The sequence below is a fragment of the Pelodiscus sinensis genome, chromosome 1 (genome assembly GCF_052426305.1).
Source record: "Pelodiscus sinensis isolate ZL-2025 chromosome 1, ASM5242630v1, whole genome shotgun sequence".
Taxonomy (NCBI): domain Eukaryota; kingdom Metazoa; phylum Chordata; order Testudines; family Trionychidae; genus Pelodiscus; species Pelodiscus sinensis.
This window is the reverse complement of record NC_143052.1, coordinates 228011984-228030674: the sequence shown is the minus strand read 5'-3', so window position 1 is coordinate 228030674 and position 18691 is coordinate 228011984. Positions and strand designations below refer to the sequence as shown.

The following is an 18691-nucleotide window of genomic DNA, read 5'->3' as shown; positions in this document are numbered from 1 at the left end:
GTGTTTCAGCCAATGTGAATATTTAAAATCACATAGAGGTTAACTTTTATTTATTTATTTATTTGCTTCTCTTCACTATTAAATTATCCAGTTGTGACACATGTGGGATGAAATACACGTCTATAAGAGAAGAACAGGGTGCTCCTTTATGGCTGCAGTTTTAAATCTTGAACAATAAGGGTGTGTATAGACTGTAGGGCTTAACTCAAAATAAGCTATGCAAATTGAGCTACATCAGTAGCTTATTTCAAAATTGGGAGCATCTACAGAGCACTTATTTCAAAATACAGAACTCCTCCTCCAACTTCCCTTAGGGTATGTCTACACTACCACCCTAGTTCGAACTAGGGTGGTTAATGTAAGCAACCGAAGTTGCAGAATTCCACCTCGTTCCACGGTAGAGGAAGCCTAATCCGAACTACCTACTGCGTGTCGCGTGTAGCTGCGGGCACGGCGTCCGAACTAGCAGGGATTTAAAAATGGCTACGCCCGGCAAGATGCAAATGAAGCCCGGGAAATTGAAATCCTGGGCTTCATTTGCAACTTCGGTTGCCTACATTAACCACCCTAGTTCAAACTAGGGTGGTAGTGTAGACATACCCTTACTCCTTGTACAATGAGAGTTACCGGATTTGGAATAAGAAGTCCTCCAGTTTGACAGTGTTTTGTCACTATTTTGAAATAGTTGCCTGCTGTGTAGACGCAAACTAAGTTATTTCAGAATAGCACTTGGTATTTTGAAATAGTGTTGCAGTGTAGATTTAAAAGAGAACTAGATAAATTCATGGAGGTTAAGTCCGTTAATGGCTATTAGCCAGGATGGGTATGGAATGGTGTCTCTAGCATCTGTTTGTCAGAGAGTGGAGATGGATGGTAGGAGAGATCGCTTGATCATTACCTGTTTCGTTCACTCCCTCTGGGGCACCTGGCATTGGCCACTGTTGGCAGACAGAATAGTAGGCTGGATGGACCTTTGGTTTGACCCAGTACATCCATTCTTATGTTCTTATGTACCCTAAGTTGTTACAAATGGAAGAAATAAGTGTGAGCAGAAATTGACACCAATGCTCTCTCTAGAGAACTGCCTAAAACTTCACCAAGTCAGACCGCCAGATCATTGAGTTAAAACAGCCTGCTGGGTAAATTGCATCCAGCTGTCATTCTTTCCTGAAACAACTATACAACACAAGAATGTCCTAAACATTTTCATTCAGTTCCTCCAGCGCAATAGGACAGTTTTTGTCCAAGTTTCCAGTGCAAAGCTCTTTGAATCTAGCCGTGTAGGGTACACAGCAGGTGATGGAAACTCCTGTGCTTTGGCATTCCCTACTGTTGTTATAGCTCCATTAGGCTACTGCAAGCCAGTGTATGTTAGAGCACTATAAAAGTTGATCTGACTTGTGCCTGGGGAATAATCCTTTGCAACTTACCCCTGGAACTGAGAGTCTACATGGATGGCTTAAAGCCACCATTGCATTTCCCTGATTTCTAAGGAGAGCATCTCAGTGGAACCCTAAGGACATGTCTACACAATAGGGCAAAATCTGAATTAAGCTATGCAACTTCAGCTATGTCAATTGCATAGCTGAAGTCGAAATAGCTTAATTTGGCTTTTGGCGCTGTCTGCACAGCAGGAAGTCGAAGGAAGAACACTCTTCCTTCAACTTCCCTTACTTCTCATAAAACGAGGGTTACAGGAGTGGGAGTAAGATGTTCTCCAGCTCAACATTATTTCAAAATAATGGCTTGTAGTGTAGACTCGCTCTTTGTTATTTCAGATTAACATCAGTTATTCCGAAATAACGCTGTTGTGCAGGCATAGCCTAGGATGTGACCCAGTATTTTGTTCATTTTGAATGATCATAGATTAGATTAATAGCCCCGGTCATTACAGTATGTGGACACTGAACAAGGACTACAGAAAAAAGTCAAGATCTTCCTAGAAGGACAATTTATTGGCCTTCCTTTTTGCTTACCTTGAATTATACATATATAATGTAACTGAATGCTATTTTATGTAAGAGCACTTAAAAGTATATAAACTTTCATGTTCCCTGGTGTAAACCAACCACCAACTCCCCAGTAATCAATTATTCCAAAGTGCTCTATTACAGGGGGTTTATGTAACTCTTAGCGTCTGGTGCTAGCTGCAATTGGAGCTAAGATATCAAAGAGGATTTACCCTCAGTCTAAGATAGACTGGCAATCCCTTTCGTATTACTGCCAACATTTTCTTTCACTCCTGCTGTGGACTGCTTTGGCAAAGACATAAATCTTGAAGCTTGACCTCAAAATGAAGAGTAGTTACGGACTCTGTCATGTTGTTCAGAAAGCTCTGCCTTTGGTTCCCTTGAGCTAATCAATGGGCTATGTTAGCTGTTGTATGGTAGATGGTCAGAAATGCTGTGCTGGAAAGAGAGGCTGTCCCTCAGGTGCATATTCAGTAACAGGTTTGTTTGATAAGTGCCAGAACCTTAATTCTGGTAGTGAATGGGGGGCTTCTGCAGGTACTAGCATACCATTGTAATACTCTTTGACTTGTATTGCTTGGCAAAGAGCTGCTGTATGACTTGGACCTTTTTAGGGTCAGTCAGATTCAGCCCCAGTTGGAGTGAATTACATTAGAGCAGTCCGGCAGTGACAAATACATGGAACCCGATATTCAAATAGAGGAATGGGCTGGGCCTCCACAGGCAAAGGGATCCTTTGGTGACTCATAACTAGATGTTAGTGGCTGCACCCTAACGTGAGTGTGTGTATATATATGTATATTATGCTAATTCCTCAAAACACATCGCATCACTAGAAAAGGGAGGGCCCAGGGATAAAAACCTGGAAATGTTCAGAAACTGAATTGTGTGCCTGTCTGTGGACAGATAAAGAGAGTCCTGTGCCTGCAGTGCCTTGGAGGAGAATTTTGGGGACCTGAAAAGGAGCTTCCCTCCATATCCTGACCCAGAGATCCCCAAGAGGAACCAATTGCACCCAACATGGAGGAGCTCTGATATTTTCCCCCCTCCCACAAGAAAAACAGAGTGACAATCTTCTAACATATGGAAATCTGTCTACACCAAAAGTCATTCATACAAAAATGACTAGTATTTTGCAAACACAACTCAATGAAAACTATATTTCCAAATGCTAGCAGGATAACCACACATATTCTTGCATGGATGAAATGCCCTGCACACATTAAAATCTCCTTCCTGTGTGAAAATGAAGGTAAAGAAGGCCTTGAGGAAAATGACACTTGCAGCAAACTTTCGGGGTCAAGAATTCCTTCTGCTCCTGTGACATCCCTCCAGTTCAGCTCTTCAATCAGCATAAAAATGGACCACTCAAATACCCATATTCAGGACTCCCAAGAGCAATTTCAATTTCTGAGGAGATGACACCAGGACATCAACAAAACACCTGACCAAGCTTTCTCAATAGTGGTACACACTTCTGGTACTCCATTATCGGTCATGGAAAACAATTATTGGTAGGCAGCATTTAAACCACTGTACCAGTCACTCAGCAGACATTTTTGTGCAAGCCTCTTCTACCATCAGAATATGCATATGTAATGCAAACTGTGCAAGAAAAAAATCAATGAAACACTTTGACAATACTTACAGATGAGTGGACAAAAATATGGGGGAAAGGAATAACATCTCACCTATTTTTTTAAGAAAAGTTTTGAAACAGGAGAGAACAGATATATAGAGTATTTTAGTGAAATATGTGGAGTACTAGGGAAGGTTGGAAGTGAGAAAGTGTTTGACCTGGTGACTGATTACCTGTTACTTGAACTCAGCATAGGACATAATGGTTAACTATGTCTATGATTCTGCAATAGGATGAGCTTCTCATGGCCTAAACCTGCTTCTTAATGATTTCATGAAGTTAAGTACACTGGAAAATCTATAAAATATATGAAAATTACTCATATTTTAGCTCCAGGCTTTAAGAAGTAGTACTGGAAGAATAGTATAACAACACTGAAGAATTCTAGCAAAACAAGACTGGAACTTGTGGTGATGTTATCCAAAAGATTTTATTAAACAATGCTCTTCAAGAAACAGTGGTAATTGACACTTTCTAAGTAGTTACAAGTACAGACTGTGCTTGATGAAGATATCTTCTGGGTTCAACTGCAAAACTCCCTAAAGATTCTGCAGCCAATTGCTTTTGCAAACACTATCTAAATCAATCTGTTGCCGGCACAGAGTGCCTGAGGGAGGCAACAGCTGGGTTCGGTGCCCGGTGTGTGCGCTCCAATAAACACACTGGTGTGGAAAAGCAAAAAAAAGTTTATTTGAATGCTCAAATAGGTGCCAGGAGACTAGACATCTCTGATCAAGCACACCAACGTAAGCAGTTTTCCCTCCTTATATACCCAGGTTGTTTACTTGCAGGAAAATAGTGAACTGTAGCAAGATTCCCACGCTGGGACATGCTGCTAGCCTTATCCTCCTCCTCTCCTCTACAGAAACACATCTGAATTCTTCTTCTATACCACTGATAGTAACTAGGCAACCTCAAGGTAGGTCTTGCCGTTGCCAGCTATTAGCAAGCCAGAGAACAGTTATGCCGGGGGGGGGGGAGGAGACGGGGGGAAAATGGGGGTGCTTTTAGGGTGCTTGGGCCTAGAGCGGGGTGCTTCATCGATTCTTTTGATCTTCCACTCATCCGAGTTACCTAGGATCATGCCCAGTGACCCCAACAGCTCCCTCCTTTGAGAATACTCAACAAACTTTGGTTTGAGTTTTCTCATATTCTGAGGACAAAAGCTGATTAAGTGCTAAGGAACTGGGGTCATTTATGAGAGGGTATAGTGGGGTTCCCAGGGAATGGGAAGTACAGATTTTATGTAGGAGCGCTTTACAGCAAGTGATCAAGAGGAGAGTGATGAGATATAATACAAGACCTGTAAGCAGGAGGCAAACAATGCCTCCCCCCAGTCCTCCCAGGCTAGATAGCCAGTTCCAGAGGCCCTTCCCCATCCTGCATGCGTGGAGGGCGACACGGGAGGCAACAAGAGACTGGCACCTGTGGCCAAAAGTATTAGTAGGGCAAACTCTGCATTAGAACCCATGGTGAGTCTATTGGATAGGGCAGCTATGTTCCCAACAGAACCCCTAACCCCTCAGTGCTTTTTAAACAACAACTTAAGTCCCAGAGCGTCAGTGGATGATGCTCTGGTGGGTTGGGCGGTCCACTGTTCTGCTGGCGGTGATGCGGGCACTACTTTCAGATGCGAGTGATGAATCCAGTTTTTGTGTCCCTCAACCTTTGCTGCCATGTGGGAAACCAGCAGGATGGTGTGGGGTCCCTTCCACTTCTCCCGGAGAGGCTCGTCCTTCTAGGTATGAACGAGCACGGAGTCTCCCGGCTGTGAGCAGTGGACAGGGGCATCCAGCGGAAGAGGCTGTGAGTCTTTGGTGTACCTGTGAAGAGAAGAGAGAGCAGCAGACAGAGAGCACATATACTGAGATAAAAAGCCGCATCCCATTCCCACTCCCCTGCCAGAGCCGGTGTCCCATTCATAGGCCATGCCCTTCCAAACATAATTTTGAAGGGGCTAAGCCCTAATCTACCCTTTGGGAGAGCGCGGATGCGGAGCAAAACAATGGGCAAAGCATCAGGCCACCGTAGGGAGGCTTCTTGACAGATTTTCGAGAGGTGACGCTTAAGGGTCTGATTTGTGCATTCCACCGCTCCACTGGCCTGCGGTCGCCATGGCATGTGGAGCTTCCACGGGATTTGTAGGGCGGCTGCTATGTGGTGGACAACCTTGGATGTAAAGTGGGTTCCGTTGTCAGATTCCATCCACTGGGGCAGCCCGAAGTGGGGGATGAGTTCCTTGACAAACTTGAGAGCCACAGTCTTGGCTGTACAGTGACGGCACGGGAAGGCTTCAGGCCATCCGCTAAATCAATCCACCAGAATGAGGAGGTATTTGAACCCTTGAGTCCGTGGGAGCTCAGTGAAATCTATCTGCCAAACCAGTTCCGGGCCTGGGGTGGGTTCCAGAGTAGCTGGTGGTACTGAAAATCCTGGTCGAAGGTTGTTCTTTTGACAGACCAGACAGTTGGCCTGTATCTGAGATGCTAGGGGCCGAAGTCCAGAGGTTAAGAAGTATTTATTCATAAGCTGGGTTAGAGCCTCTTTGCCGGCGTGAGTGGTTTGATGTAGTCTCTGCAGCACTGGTCAGATTAGGTCCTTCGATAGGAGGATCTTTCCTTCTGTGGAGTGGAGCCATCCCTCCTTTTCCCAGAGCCCGAGCTTGGCGGCCAGGTTTCTTTCTTGCCCAAGGCCACCCCTTTTCGTTCATGTACATACAGTTGAAATGGCTTGGAGAGGTCTGGCAAACCTAGGGCTGGAGCTTCCATCAGTTTTCTTTTTAAAGTTTTAAATGCTTGGTCGGCTTCTGTGGACCAGTGAAAAGGGTCCTGATCTGTTCCCTTAACACATTCATACAATGGCTTAGCCCACAGTCCAAACTCTGGAATCCATATTCTACAAAAGCTCATGATACCCTCTACATGTTTTGTTAGTCTATAAAGTGCTACCAGACCATTTGACACTACACAGTTGGCTGATCTCAGTCCATCTCGATTGGTATTCAAAGCAACCGACAGACTAGAGTGTAAGTATCAATGTTTTTCCTTTGTCCATCACCAGAAGGCAATTGGCCACTAATACAAAATCTGTGTTCTTCCTTGCTCTGAAGCCAAATTGGGATGGTGAGAGGATAAGAGGGTACCAGATAATGATGTTGGAACCAGTTTGTTCCTGCTTTGTCAGTCCCAGGCATGTAACTCATTTCAGGCCAGTCTACTGTCAATAAACACTGATTTTTATTTTTTTTAGAAACGGGATAGACTGTACAATGTTTAATATGAAAATTGTTGCCTGGAGAGAATTACATGGGATAGGATATTCCAGCCAATCTTGCTGTAGTTTTCAACTAGGTAACTTTATAAATGCTTCATTCTAGACTAGCTGGTGGCAACAGAGTTGGGACAGTAACCTGTAGTAAATATAGTAGCTAGGAAAACAATGTCTGACAAATGTCAGTGTCATTGTTGCTGATCAGCATTGTACTGAAATGAGATTTCTCCCCAAACTATATAGATGGTGTGTGTCCACGTATGCATCTTACAAATCTTTATCAAGTGCCTAACAAAACAACCCTGCATTACCTACAATGCCCATAGCAGATCTCTTCAATTTTTTAAAAAATTAACTTTTTACCTCCACAAACAAATTCCGTGAATGTAAATCTTACGTGAGAAATATATTTTTGGAAGATTTGGCCCTGCTTCCCATAGTCTGCTTCACAAATACCCAGCAAGGTTTAGTTTAGCTAAGTGAACGATCAAACATCAGAATGCTTTGACAGCATGAAAGGAGAGGTGGCTCAACAATGAAGGGGTGTAAACGATACAAGTTCATTCCAGGATGAGGGTTTTAGTATAAATCCAAACTTACTTCTCCTTTTTATAATGCTTCTTTCTATGTGCTAACCCATTTTATGATCCTGAATGTAATTTCAGCAAGTAGTTTTAAAGCTATAATAATTAGAAAATCATAAAATAACGCAAACTGACAAAAATACGCTTTTTAGAACAGAACAGATTTTTCTAATGAGAACCAACTGTCTTCCAAAGAATATACTGATTTATTATTGTGCAAGGTTTACATCGTGGCAACTGCCTGTGCAATTCTTTATCTGATGAAGTGAGTTTTCCCCATGAAAGCTGCTTTTATATCTAGATAGATAGATAGATAGATAGATAGATAGATAGATAGATAGATAGATGTTAATCGTAGGAGTGGCCTAAGGCCAGCTGTGGTAGCTGGCGCCCCAGGCAGAAGGCGTGATCGGCACCCCTGCCTGTACAGCTGTCAATGACCGTGACACAATGATGGGGTGCTCGGGCGCCCTGTGACATCATCATTGGCGCCCAGGCTGGCGGTGTCCTAGGCGACCACCTAGTCTGGCTAGTCTCACGGGCCACCCCTGATTAGTCTCTAGAAGCATGTCTACACAGCAGCGTTATTTTGAAATAATTTTGAAAAAATGGGCTTCTAACTCCAGTTTCTGTATCCCCTCATTTCACAAGAAGTAGGGAAGTTGAAGGGAGAGTGTTCTTCTTTTGACTTCCTGCTGTGTAGACAGCACCAAAAGCCAAGTTAAGGTACTTTGACTTCAGCTACGCAATTAATGTAGCTGAAGTTGCATAGCTTAATTCATCTTTAGCCCACACTGTGGATATACCCTAAGGTGCCATAGTACTACTCATTGTTCTTAGCATAAATAGTTCAATGACAGTATTTTTATGATTGAATGAGAGCTGACTGGTATAATTTTCTTCCCTTCCACCTTGTAATCTGTGCTTTCAGATTTGATACTGGTTGGGATACTATGTCTTGATATTTTTATGGATATATGTTTTGAATATGAATATGCGTAATTTGAATATGCTTTATGCATACTGATGCAAGTGACCTATCATTCAAAAGCATGTTATCCCCTGAATTTGTATATTCTGTTTGTATGCATGTATCTTTTTTGTGTGTGAAGTTAAAAATATGAAGTGTAAACCTATTTATTAATTTAGATCTTTTGGTGAAAGCCATTAGTGGTACTAAAGGGACTTAATGACTTGGTGCTCAAAACAATGCTCAGTGAACGATTTTGTTTTCCCAGTAAGCTTGGATTGTGGTTGGTCTTACAAAGACCCATGACCATGCCACCTGATGCTGAAATATATCCCGAATATAGTACTATTCCTGAGAGAGGGTGGACTTGAATAAAGGATTCCTGTCCCGGGGATATTCTATTTAAAAGATGGGGAGCAAACAATGATTGTCCTCAGCTGGCTTCACAGACTGCTCCCCACTTCAAGGGAGCTCATGAAAGGACCTGGGAAGAAAAAGAACTCTCTGAGGGTATGTCTACACTACCCCGCTAGTGCTAACTAGCGGGGTAATGTATGCATACCGAACGTGCAAATGAAGCCCGGGATTTGAATTTCCCGGGCTTTATTTGCATCAGCCGGCCGGCGCCATTTTTAAATGCCGGCTTGTTCGAACCCCGTGCCGCGCGGCTACACGCGGCACGGGCTAGATAGTTCGGACTAGCTAGCCATTCCGAACTATCTGTACACCTTGGCACCTGTGGCCAAAAGTATTAGTAGGGCAAACTCTGCATTAGAACCCATAGACTCAGATCAGAGAAAATATCAGCTCTGGCCTGAAGGGCTTTCCATGAAATAAGGAGTAGTGTAAGAAATTATGAATTGTAACAATTTCTCTTAGGGTGCATCTATACTGCAACCTTACCTCGAAATAAGCTACAGAATTTGTGCTATGCAAATTGTGTAGCTTATTTCAAGGTGATTTCAAAATAAAGCACTATTCTGAAACATTCCTTAACCCTTGTGGAATGAGGGTTACAGGGTTGCTGGAATAGTACGCCCATTATTTAAAAATCTATTTCAAAATAATGGGCTGCTTTAAAGATGCAGAATACTTCCAGTATCCCAAAATAATTCCACAGTATAAACGTAGCCTTAGTGTATTAAGCTTAGATGGTATGCTTTGGTTTATTTTTTTCTTAGCAACATGCTTTGATCTGTCTGTCATCACTTGCAACCACTTATATGCTACTTTTATACTTAATAAAATCACTCTTATTTATTATCAAAGCCAGTGATAATAATTATTACCTTGTGAGAAACAACAGCTGTGCATATCTCTCTTTCATTGATAAAGAGAGTGAACTTTATGAGCTTTCTCTGCGTAAAACCTTTATAGAGTAAGTGGATTTACTTGGGGGTTTGGTTTCTATTTGGGACTGTGCTTATAAGTGCTGTCAAGTCTCTGTAACTGAGCCCTCCAGAGCTGTGCTGTTATCAATGTCTGTGTTACTCTGCTGGGGGGATGTTCCCCCAATTCTGTGCCTTTGCTGGGGGAGAGCAAGGACCATAACATCTGATTTTTTCATTCTCTTCCTAGAGATAATATTTAAAGGCTGGAGATTCATGTTGTGCCACAGTATTTCAGAATAAATATGATGTGATATACCCACCTCTTTGGAAGAGACAATGCATATGTTTTGGGAAGCTGTGGCGAGATGCTTGTTCTGCCATTATTTTCATATAATTCCTTCTGAAACTGAATAGTTTTTGTTATCATCTGTCTTGTGACATTGAGGTGACCTTGCTGATGGCTGAATTGTGAGTAATGCTTTCCAGCATGATGTGCATTTCCTTGTAGACTATAAATGATGTCTCTTCTAACAACATCAAAAATGAAAGAAACAACTATAAAACATAAGCCACAAAAGGGATTTGCATTTTAATAGTCAAAACCAAAGCTAACCTAAAATGTGCATGGGTGAATGACATTAATAAATAGCTAGTGTGTTAGATGTTAGCATTTTTACAGTGGAAATATTGGGTTTGGTTGGAAAGAATGTTAATAGTTATTTAACATTCTGCCTTAGAATCATAATAGTGTCTGCTGCAAGACCCTTCAGTAAATAGTACCTTCTGCAGTAAATCCTTTTGATCTCCTCTTTATTCCACACACTCCACATTATTTTCAATAAGAGTGTGGGTGGCATGCATGATTTTTCTCTTTAAAATAGAATCAATCTAAGCATCAAAAGTTCCTTTTCATATTGCTAGTTACACAAAAGCGAAATAACCCACTCTATACTGGCTCATTTTCACTTTTTCAATGGAGTGGTTCTGAAAAGATAATTAGACTTCACAAGATAGGGGCACACTCTGACAGGCAGGGAATGAAATAACATATATAGAGACTACTTTGCAGAATACTCTTTGCATGAACATTTCCATTAAGGAATTCCTTTATTATTTTGGTAAATGGAAACTTACTTATATGCTGTACTTCACTTTTAAATCTGTTCTACCTATGTATCACATAAACAGTGAGTTGCATAGCTTTGAGGAAGGATAAAGCTACAGGGATCCCTCTGGATTTTTAGATCTGCACTCTTCTGTGTAGACTTTTGTCTAGATCTTAATTCCATTTTCCTATGCAGTTTACTGGGTAGAAATCTTGGTGCTAATGCTACACAGTATAGATATCACATACATGATTCAAAAGAACTCTGCATGGCCTTTTACAAAAGGCCTAAGTTAATACACATAAAACTCTATTCATATCCCTGTTAGGGATTGGCTTTCCCCACTTGGGGCTTGTCTACACCAAGAAGAAGATTGATCCTCTGTAGGTTGATTCTCTAGTGTTCGATTTAGTGGGTCTATTGTAGACCCCAAAATTGAACGCTGAGGTCAGCCCCCACCAGCATTGTGTACTCCTCATTATGTGAGGAGTAAGGGAAGCCCACAGGAGCATATGCTTCCATCAGCCTCCCACACTGCAGAGGCTGCAGTGGCTTGGCTAAAGGTAAACTGATTCCAGCTGAAAATTTTGCATGGCTGGATGGTGTACCATAAACTGACCTGCCTGGCCTAATGTAGACCAGGCCTAGCAGTTCTCTCCCAGTTGGGTCAGGAGTAAAGTTGTCATCAGTTGTCAGATGGGCAGAAAATGGAACCTTTATGCCAGAGACTTGTGCTTACAGTTAGTATATTTGTGTGCATACAAGGCAGGATAAGGACATAGACATACAAGAGTTTAAGGTCAGATTATAGGCAGATCTCACAGTGTTGCCTCTTCCCTGGCATTTCCCATTATAAGCACCTATTTTCAATTGCTTAAATCTTTTCAAAATCTTAATTCTGGTATTTGCTAGTATTTCAGTGATTGCCTGTGCAACCTTAACGTTCTTTGACTATAAGGTTCTATGTGTATACAGCCCTCACAATTTGTTTCTGTTTTTTTTCTTGACATATGCTGCAGTTTGCCTACAGAAGCAAGCATTCTGCGTCTTAATCGGTCTTTATACTGTGCATGTCCAGCTCCTATTATAAGAAGTCAATGTCTTAGATAAATCTTTTTGCTTCAAGCTTAAAATATATCCTAAAATTAAACCACATAGAAACACTTTTGGGAAATGAATTTAGTCCCTTTATTCCTACAAAACAAAATGATTGTCCCTCATGCTTTGTGATTGCCTGGGAAGAATTCAGTGATCCTATGACAGAGGGCAACTTTAAGAAACATTCTTTCAATAACAGTCTCTGAACAGAACTGTTTTTATATTACATGGATTTGCCCCTGTTGTGTTTCATTGTTTGTGTGATTCCCCAAAACACAAAGTGAAATGGAGTCTAAGCCCACTACATTTCACTTAATTTTGCACCAACAATATGAAAATCTGTAATCTTCGTTAGGCCACTTTTTTAACAAATAGGCATTTATTTTAAAGGTTCATGAACTTTATGTGATTCTTTCAACAAACACTCTGAGTTTTAAGTCAAGATTTTTGATTATGCATTTCATATGGTTCTAGTTTTAGTGTGCAAGAATAAATAAGAGTCACAGCTGAGCAGATAAAACGGCTTTTTTTATCTACACAATGAGCTGAATTCTCATTTGGAATAACTCCATTTCAGTAGAATTATACCTACATAAACATCCATGCAATATTTAACACAATTTTTTTTAAACTTCATAAACTCTTTTGATGCCTTGGACACAAGGGTTAAAAATCCATTCATTCCTCAGGTATTCTCTATCCAAGAATATTTCACTGACTATTGATAAGTGATAACTTTTAAATAATTCCTTTGAGACAAAATCTTTCAAAATGAGAAGTTTCAAGTATCTAACAAAACACCTTGCCTGTGGAAATCTCTGGCTAAAATATCTATAATGATGCATTTCTAAGTATCTGAATTGATAAACAAGTTGTTAAGGTTTTGCTAACAAGGTGCAGATCAAACAATTTGTCCTGCCTTGTAAGGGTATGTCTATATTACGCCACTTTGAGCGACAACTTCCATGCAGTGTGCAGCGGCGGTCAAAAAGGCAAATAGGATGCTAGGAATTATTAGGAAAGGGATAGAAAATAAGACCCAGAATATCTTACTGCCCCTGTATAAAACTATGGTATGCCCACATCTTGAATACTGTGTACAGATGTGGTCTCTTCACCTCAAAAAAGATATTTTGGCCTTGGAAAGGGTTCAGAAAAGGGCAACTAAAATGATTAGGGGTTTGGAACGGGTCCCATACGAGGAGAGGTTAAAGCGACTGGGACTTTTCAGTTTAGAAAAGAGAAGACTGACGGGGGATATGATAGAGGTCTATAAAATCATGAGTGGTGTGGAGAGGGCCGATAAAGAAAAGTTATTTCTTAGTTTCCTAAATAGAAGAACTAGAGGACACCAAATGAAATTAATGGGTAGCAGGTTTTAAACTAATAAAAGAAAGTTCTTCTTCACACAGCGTGTAGTCAACCTGTGGAACTCCTTGCCAGAGGAGGCTGTGAAGGCTAGGACTATAACAGAGTTTAAAGAGAAGCTAGATAATTTCGTGGAGGTTAGATCCATAAAAGGCTATTAGCCAGGGGGTAAAATGGTGTCCTTGTCCTCTGTTTGTCAGAGGCTGGAGAGGGATGGCAGGAGACAAATCACTTGATCATTGTCTTCGGTCCACCCTCTCTGGGGCACCTGGTGCTGGCCACTGTCGGCAGACAGGATACTGGGCTAGATGGACCTTTGGTCTGACCCAGTACGACCGTTCTTATGTTCTATGACAACTCTGTGTCAAAACAGCCCTGTCACTAGGTGTGTGTCTAGACTGAATCTCATTTTTTGAGGAATACAGCATCTGTCAAAAAAGGCTTTATTTTCAACAGATCTGCATCTAGACTGCCATGTTTTTCGAAAAAACTCTGTTTTGAAAAAAAGCAGCAGCCATGTTTATGCTCATGAGGCACAAGATATTTAAATCCCGGCTTCATTAGCAATTTCGACATGCCTAATCTACATCTCTTTGTCGACAGAGAGATGCAGTCTAGATGTAGCCTGAGTGACTGAGTTAATTTTACAGAGAATTTATTCTAACAGTGACTCCTTTTAGATATAAAAGCATAATAATGAACTTAGTTCATTCTGCAACTAGCATTACAAGACAGAAATAGTGTAGAAAGTGAGACACTCATTCTTGGAAAAAATACCATTCCTATGATTAAAAAAATCCTTATTGGTTATAAATTTGAATATCTAAAGCAGGACTAATGAGAATTTGTGGCTCAAGATTTTGTGATAAGAAGGATGATCTAGTAGTTAAGGTGCTTGGGTGTGATGTGGGAAACCTAGAATCAATTATGTGCTCTTCCAGGGACTTCCTGTGTGATCTTGGATAAGGCCTTTGGCTCTAGCTCCTCAAATGTTTTTAGGCTCCTCACTCACAATAGATGATTGAGGATCTGTACTTAAGCCTCTTTGTATCTCAGATCCCCCATTGTAAAATAGTCATAATACTCCTCCCCCCCCTTTAAGAGGGATGCCATGAAGATTAATACACTAAAAATTGGGGTGCTCAATTATTATGCTAATGGAGGTATATTGGTATCTTGGAGCATTCAGCTTCCACTGAGGAACAATCTGTGTAGCAAGTGGCTTCATTTAATAATAATTGCCAAAGTTATATTGGCACCTAGATTTTGTCAGGTATAAATGGAACAGTCAACTAAACTCAATAAATGTGATTGGCATAGCATGAAGGGAGTACAGGCAGTCCCCGGGTTACGCGGATCTGACTTATGTTGGATCCGTACTTACGAACGGGGCTTTTCTCGCCCTGGAGGACGCGGGCGGCGGGACCACCCAGACGCGCCGTGGTCCCGCCACCCGCATCCTCCGCGGCTTTGCTCCCCATCTGCCTGGTCTGCCCGCGTCTCCCTGGTCTGCAGGGGGGGGCAGCTAGTGCGTCCCCCCACCTCTGCAGACCAGGCTTTTCTCACCAATGCCTGGGGTAGAGTAGCTGGGGCGCTGCCGGGTTGGTCAGCTGGCCCCCCAGCAGACCAGGGAGACGGGGAGCAAAGCCACAGAGAACGCGTCCTCTGCGGCGAGAAAAGCCGCTCCGTGTCTTCCTAGTCTGCTGGGGGGGAGCCCCCAGCAGACCAGGGAGACACGGAGCAAAGCCGCAGAGGATGCGGGCGGCGGGACCACGGCGCGTCTCGGTGGTCCCGCCGCCTGTGTCTCCATGGTCTTCTGGGGGGGGCACAGCAAATGCGCCCCCCAGCAGACCAGGTTTTTCTCGCCGATGCCTGGGGTAGAGCAGCTGGGGCGCTGCTGGGTTGGTCCCCGCAGCGCCACTCCTCGGTGCTACTGGACTAACCCGGCAGCACCCCAGCTGCTCTGCCCCAGGCATCCCCAAGTCAGCCGCTGCTGAAACTGACCAGCGGCTGACTACAGGAAGCCTGAGGCAGAGTTGCTCTGCCCCGGGCTTCCTGGAATCAGCCTCTGATCAGTTTCAGCAGCAGCTGATTTGGGGATGCCTGGGGTAGAGCAGCTGGGGTGCTGCCGGGTTGGTCCCCGCAGTGCCAAGGTGCGGCGCTGCGGGGGCCTACCTGGAAGCGCCCCAGCTGCTCTGTCCCAGGCGTCCAGATTCAGCCTCTGTTGAAACTGATCAGCGGCTGATTCCAGGAAGCCCGGGGCAGAGCAACTCTGCCTTGGGCTTCCTGTAGTCAGCCGCTGGTCAGTTTCAGCAGCGGCTGAATCTGGACGCCAGTTCCGACTTACATACAGATTCAACTTAAGAACAAACCTACAGTCCCTATCTTGTACGTAACCCAGGGACTGCCTGTATTTCAGTTCTCGATTTTGCAGTCTTATTGTTTTCCTAATTGATTTTTTACATGTACTAGCCTATGAATGTTGATTTAAAAGCAACTCTACTATATTAGTGGAATAATTTGCCTATAAAATGAATTTTAGTTCAATGATTTTCACAAGTGAATTGCAAACATGTTAGTTGCAGGAGGGCTCTCACAGAATATTATGTGTATTAAATGGGCATGATAGAACCAGATGCAGGAGGCTACCTAGGGGGGTTTATTATTAAAATGCATACTCTTTGGGTGTTCCTAAAACAGGGTCAATGTCTTGCATCATTTTTCATCAGCTGGAGAGAGGGACTTGCATCTAGGAAAAGGTGGTACAATGAGAACTGGGTATATTTTTCTTCTACTGCAGTGTGAGAAGAGATGGTGGAAAAATGAAACTGTTCAATTTGAGTAAAATGAAACTGTTTCTTTGAGTACAATGTCTTTCAGCATAATGAAGAGATTCAGCACTTTCAGAATGATCTTTTTTTTTCTTGTGGCTCTGTATGAAATAATTACATAATACTAATATATTGGCATTAACTACGTTCTATACATATTTATTTATATTTATTCATATAGGCTGGAGCCAGTAAATAAACACACCGGAGCAGCAAGTTAGCAGGTTTCTCAGAGTAGATCCACAGACCACTTTGAGAAACACTGTTCTAAAGGAATGAAACCATCTGCTGGTTTGGGACAGATGGTTTTACCAACAAGACAAGTGGGCTCACCCAATACTATTGGTGCTACCACAGAAGTCCCACTGCAGGCTTGTCATGATCAAAGGGGACATCTGGGAGTAGAGTGGCTAAAGGTCCTGGCTAAGGCAAGACTCCATGGGCCTGGATGAGGAGGTGAAAACGCACCATGTTCCACCTTCATGAGCTGTATCCAACAAAAGACAATTCCTCTTGTCAATGGCACAAGTTTGGCACCCATAGAACTTTTCTTTTTGGATTTAGTAACAAACAGCATTCGGAGATGGCCTTAGTTTACTTGGTCCTGCCACAGCACAGGGAGCTCGACTTTACCACTTTTTGAGACATTTGCCAATTCTGTTAATTTGTGATTCCATGGGACTCCGCTATGAGCAACTCCTTATCTTCCAGGAAGTATCTCATAGAAGTAAGATTAGACAATTACTCTCCCATTTTTGGTAACAGGACCTGTATTTTGTGGAGGTGATGGATATGGAAAGGCTACAGTTGAGAGTGGAGAACTGAGGTTTTGTATTGCAAACCTCAGAGAATGAGGATGAGAATGGCACGAATGGGTGCTGTGCTAGGTCGAATATGCACATTCGGTGCTAGCAGTGGATGAAGTGCTTTGCATTAAGGTGGGCTGAGTTCACCTTTGCTGGTGAGTGCGAGCTGTTCTTTAGCTCAGGTATGTGTTGGGTCACTGCTCTTCCAGCAGTAACTATTGAATTGCTGTTCATCCAGAAATATAATTTATGACATCATGTGCCAACAGTGTCCTTCTGCTATGTATATTGGTGAGACTTCTCAGACACTTTGCCAAAGAATTAATGCCCACAAATCAGACATCAGACATCTTCACAAGGAAAAAACAGTTGGCTTTCATTTCAACCTATCTGGACATAGTCTTAATGATCTTACGACATGCATCTTACTTCAAAGAGACTTTAACACCAGATTACAGAGGGAAACTTCAGAACTTTCATTCATTCTTGACACTTTACGAATGGGCCTTAACAAAGATGTTAATTACCTTACCCATTACAAAGATAGCTTCCCCAATTTTCACCCCTGATTAGCCATTCATTGACTCATAAATAGCTATTCCCTCCCTCCCTAACCCTCGCCCCACCTTCTGTACTAAATCTGATTTGTCAGTTTAATAATGTGTTCACTTTTTTCATTGTATTACTTTGGTAGATATGGTCATGCCAATTCTCTTCCAGACTATGATCTGAGGAAGTGGGTCTGGCCCATGAAAGCTCATCACCTATTAAACCATCTTGTTCATCTTTAAAGTGTTACATAGTTTTTCCTCGTGTGTCAGTCACTCTGGGGAAGGAGGTATTTGCCCTGTGTGGCTGTCTGGGCTTTGGCAGTGTCTTACTTAGGATGAATAGTGGTGATAAATTCTGGTTCTGCAGAGAGTAGCTTTGAAGTACTAAGTTATTTTCTCTCTTCCTCTTTGCACTTCAGTTCTTTTCCATAAATGTGAGGATGCTTTTTCTTCCAGCCTTCTTCACTTCCACATCCAAGGCTACTAATACATCTGTTCCATTTTGTTATGCCCTAGCAATTTGCTTAATAAGCCATTTTATCACTCAGAATTACACCTGCAGCTCTGGCTTGTTCTCACTGACTTTTTAAATCATTCAAGCAATTTGCTCAATCTAATGTTTTTATTTCACGTATTGTACCGTCAGTTGTGATGTTCTTTAAAGCTTGTCATTCCTGCTGTGATCGTCTTTGCTTTTATTTTTATTTATTTAATTTTAACAATTAATAAGCCCATGTGAGAATCAGATTGCCTTTAAATGTACAGTTACAACTATGATCTGTTCTAGTCTTTGCATTATTTCCACCACCCCGTATTTAGGACTATTCATATCTATATAAACCTTTCCTTTTCTATTTCTATTTTCCTTGCAATAGCCTTAGAACATTGACTTCGGTTGAAGATCCTTTTGACTTATCAGTATAAATTCTTAAGAGTAAGGATAACTATCCATTGCAACAAAGATTGTGATGGGTTCTCCAGTACTTTTAAAATCAAGTCTGGCTGTTTGTCTAAAAAGACATATTTAAGAATTATTTTGCAGAAGTTGAATGACCTGTGTTATACAGAAGATCATAGAATCATAGATTCCTAGGGCTGGCAGAGATCTCAGGAGGTCATTGAGTCCAGTGCCCTACCCAAACAGGACCAACCCCAACTAAATCAACC

General features: G+C 42.1%; 1 long non-coding RNA gene across 1 annotated transcript in view; it reads left to right on the top strand.

The window, feature by feature from the left end:
- LOC142823995 (uncharacterized) overlaps positions 1–18691 on the top strand; it is a 112614-nt gene that overhangs the window by 9631 nt on the left and 84292 nt on the right. The window lies entirely within an intron of this gene.